Here is a 5,059-nt window from a genome sequence, read left to right as displayed (position 1 = left end):
ATGAACATGTCTATGAACATGTCTATGAACACATGTATGAACATGTGTTCATAGACATGTTCATACATGTGTTCATACATGTCTATGAACACATGTATGAACACATCTATGAACATGTCTATGAACACATCTATGAACATGTCTATGAACATGTCTATGAACACATGTATGAACACATCTATGAACATGTCTATGAACACATCTATGAACATGTCTATGAACATGTCTATGAACACATGTATGAACACATCTATGAACATGTCTATGAACATGTCTATGAACACATCTATGAACACATCTATGAACATGTCTATGAACATGTCTATGAACATGTCTATGAACATGTCTATGAACATATCAATGAACATGTCTATGAACATATCAATGAACATGTCTATGAACACATTTATGAACATGTCTATGAACATGTCTATGAACATATCAATGAACATGTCTATGAACACATCTATGAACATGTCTATGAACATATCTATGAACATGTCTATGAACATGTCTATGAACACGTCTATGAACATATCAATGAACATGTCTATGAACATATCAATGAACATGTCTATGAACACATCTATGAACATGTCTATGAACATATCAATGAACATGTCTATGAACATATCAATGAACATGTCTATGAACACATCAATGAACATGTCTATGAACATATCAATGAACATGTCTATGAACATATCAATGAACATGTCTATGAACACACCTATGAACATGTCTATGAACATATCAATGAACATGTCTATGAACATGTCTATGAACATGTCTATGAACATGTCTATGAACATATCAATGAACATGTCTATGAACATATCAATGAACATGTCTATGAACATATCAATGAACATGTCTATGAACACATCTATGAACATGTCTATGAACATATCTATGAACATGTCTATGAACATGTATGAACATGTCTATGAACACATCTATGAACATGTTATGAACATGTATGAACACATCTATATCTATCAATATTAACTGTGTCCATGCATGGAGACAGTAGTGTGAGTTGGAATAGATCCTGATATGTCTTCATGTTCCTCTGGTGTGACATCAAGCTGATGTTTGTCATCATCTCTGTTACTCACAGATCTCTTCTCGTTCAACAGTTTCTGGGTCAGAAGTTTACAAGTATCCTCAGACAGACACTTCATTAGTCTAATTAAGGTAATAAAGTCCATCTCAGTGAACGCACTGTGACGTTGGTTTTCACTCACAGCAGCTTCTCCCTCGTGTGAAGGTTACGGATGATTTGTTCCATGAATAATTCTAAAGTTCACTTTGATTATTTTGTATTCTTGCCACTGACTCCTCAACCCTATGTTCCTCAGGTTTATATTTAGTTGTAGCTGAAGGGTCACAGACACACCAGTCATTGTTTCTTGATATGAGAAAGTATTTTCTACTCGGGAGTTCAGCCAATTTAGAAGGTCAGATTGAACGAGTTTTCTCTGCTATCAGTGTTAGTTTACTGCTGTGTGCCAAGAACCCCCCGGATGAAACCAACACTGCTTCTGTTTGTGTGTGTGTGTGTGTGTTTGTGTGTGTGTGTGTGTGTTTGTGTGTGTGTGTGTGTGTGTGTGTTTGTGTGTGTGTTTGTGTGTGTGTGTGTGTGTTTGTGTGTGTGTGTGTGTGTGTGTGTTTGTGTGTGTGTTTGTGTGTGTGTGTGTGTGTTTGTGTGTGTGTTTGTGTCTGTGTGTGTGTTGGATTTCTTTCATGAGATTGTTTTATCAGTGATATAAATAAGGAGATTATTAATGAGATTATCAATTATATCATAATGATATAATAAATGATAAAATCAATGAAATAATCAATGGTATAATCAAAGATAGTATTAATGATATAATCAATGAGATTATTAATGATAAAAATCAATGACAAAATCAATGAAATGATCAATGATATAACCAATGATATTATCAATGATATAATCAATGATATAATCAATGATAAAATCAATGATAAAATCAATGAAATAATCAATGCTATAATCAATGAAATAATCAATGCTGTAATCAATGATATTATTAATGTCATTTTCACTCTAATGTGTTTACACTTGTGCGTCTGCTTGTGTTGTTGCATCACTGCTGATCTGCTGCTTCTGCTGCTTCTGCTGCTTCTGCTCTGGATCTGTGGGAGGAAATCTGAGTGATTTGCTGCAACATTATTCCTGCTCCAGTGGCTCAGATGAACAGATGGGCTATTTTTAGGAAAGCTTGTGTCTGCTTTATGTTGGAGATGTCATGTGATTATTGCTGCAGGGATTTTCTGATCCTCTGAACCACTTATTCAAGCTGTTGTTCATGAAGACTCGACATGTTTAAAATACCATCAGAACAATAAACGAGTATCATTTGAACATTCGTGTTAAATATGACGTTTAAAAGTTTGAAGCTTCTTGCTCTGAAATCTGGACGAACGAGAGGTTACGAGAGTCCATTATGACGTAATAATGGCTTCACTCCTCCTCCAGCTGTAATCACGCTTTGTTTATACAACGAGTGCCTTAGAGGGGGAGACCATTGATGACGTGCGGTGACAAACCTCCGTGCTTGACCAATCCCAGCACTTTGATTCAGAGACCTTCTAATCCAGATTACAGTTCATTGGACATTCTAGCAAGTGGGATTAACATCTGCATCTACACCAGGTTTCATCCACAGAGATGATCATCTTGAAATCCTTCCAAATCCCTGGAAATCGTTCATAAAGGATGTCGAAGCTTCCCTGAGTGTATTTATAGAGCCTTTATCTCGCTGGTTCTGTGGTGCAGAGATGCTCTTCTTATCTGATCTTAATGATGCTCACGAGAAGATCCTGTTCCTCCCCCGACCGTGGAGGAGAGATTTTACTTCCCATTGTCTCAGCGAGTCGACATCCTGTCCCTAAGCAGGCTTACTAAGTCACTGCTGCTCCGTTGCTATGGTTACCTTATCTGCAGGATGTGACAGGACCAGGCCTGCATGTCTCGTTCTCCTGGCAGATAAAGCCTGGACTAATTATACATATAGTTAAACATATAGTTTATATATATACATGTATATGTGTGTATTGATTTTCATGAGGTTTCAGTACAACTTTCAGTAGAGTTTGAAGAATAAAAAAGCTGTTACTTTATTCTGGATCCACACATACTTCCAGCACCATCACTGGTAAGAGACGCAGCAGCATCTTCATCAATTCGTCTTCACTCCTGCTGTGTGTTTTGTAACATTTCAAATAATCGAAAACATTTTTTTTTTATCTATAGTGTAAAAAAAACGTAATTGATGTTCCACGTTCTTAGATTTCACGTTGATCGAACGAAATGATGTGGATCACAATCTACTGATGGTTCCTGAACTTCCGGACCAGAGGAGAGAAATCCTTCCAGACTGTTGCTCCTAAGCTTTGGAACCATCTCTGTGTTTGATGATCTACTGACTCCTTCAAGAAACATGTGTGTTTGATGATCTACTGACTCCTTCAAGAAACATCTGTGTTTGATGATCTACTGACTCCTTCAAGAAACATCTGTGTTTGATGATCTACTGACTCCTTCAAGAAACATGTGTGTTTGATGATCTACTGACTCCTTCAAGAAACATCTGTGTTTGATGATCTACTGACTCCTTCAAGAAACATCTGTGTTTGATGATCTACTGACTCCTTCAAGAAACATCTGTGTTTGATGATCTACTGACTCCTTCAAGAAACATCTGTGTTTGATGATCTACTGACTCCTTCAAGAAACATCTGTGTTTGATGATCTACTGACTCCTTTAAGAAACATCTGTGTTTGATGATCTACTGACTCCTTCAAGAAACATCTCTGTGTTTGATGATCTACTGACTCCTTCAAGAAACATCTGTGTTTGATTATCTACTGACTCCTTCAAGAAACATCTGTGTTTGATGATCTACTGACTCCTTCAAGAAACATCTGTGTTTGATGATCTACTGACTCCTTCAAGAAACATCTCTGTGTTTGATGATCTACTGACTCCTTCAAGAAACATCTGTGTTTGATGATCTACTGACTCTTTCAAGAAACATCTGTGTTTGATGATCTACTGACTCCTTCAAGAAACATCTGTGTTTGATGATCTACTGACTCCTTCAAGAAACATCTGTGTTTGATGATCTACTGACTCCTTCAAGAAACATCTGTGTTTGATGATCTACTGACTCCTTCAAGAAACATCTCTGTGTTTGATGATCGAGTGACTCCTTCAAGAAACATCTGTGTTTGATGATCTACTGACTCCTTTAAGAAACATGTGTGTTTGATGATCTACTGACTCCTTCAAGAAACATCTGTGTTTGATGATCTACTGACTCCTTCAAGAAACATCTGTGTTTGATGATCTACTGACTCCTTCAAGAAACATCTCTGTGTTTGATGATCTACTGACTCCTTCAAGAAACATGTGTGTTTGATGATCTACTGACTCCTTCAAGAAACATCTGTGTTTGATGATCTACTGACTCCTTCAAGAAACATCTCTGTGTTTGATGATCTAGTGACTCCTTCAAGAAACATGTGTGTTTGATGATCTACTGACTCCTTCAAGAAACATGTGTGTTTGATGATCTACTGACTCCTTCAAGAAACATGTGTGTTTGATGATCTACTGACTCCTTTAAGAAACATGTGTGTTTGATGATCTACTGACTCCTTCAAGAAACATCTGTGTTTGATGATCTACTGACTCCTTCAAGAAACATGTGTGTTTGATGATCTACTGACTCCTTCAAGAAACATCTGTGTTTGATGATCTACTGACTCCTTCAAGAAACATCTGTGTTTGATGATCTACTGACTCCTTCAAGAAACATGTGTGTTTGATGATCTACTGACTCCTTTAAGAAACATGTGTGTTTGATGATCTACTGACTCCTTCAAGAAACATCTGTGTTTGATGATCTACTGACTCCTTCAAGAAACATGTGTGTTTGATGATCTACTGACTCCTTCAAGAAACATCTGTGTTTGATGATCTACTGACTCCTTCAAGAAACATCTGTGTTTGATGATCTACTG

Source organism: Callionymus lyra, chromosome 7 (assembly GCF_982586985.1).
Source record: "Callionymus lyra chromosome 7, fCalLyr1.hap1.1, whole genome shotgun sequence".
NCBI classification, from domain to species: Eukaryota; Metazoa; Chordata; class Actinopteri; order Syngnathiformes; family Callionymidae; genus Callionymus; species Callionymus lyra.
The sequence above is the reverse complement of the archived record's forward strand: the minus strand, read 5'-3'. Positions refer to the sequence as shown.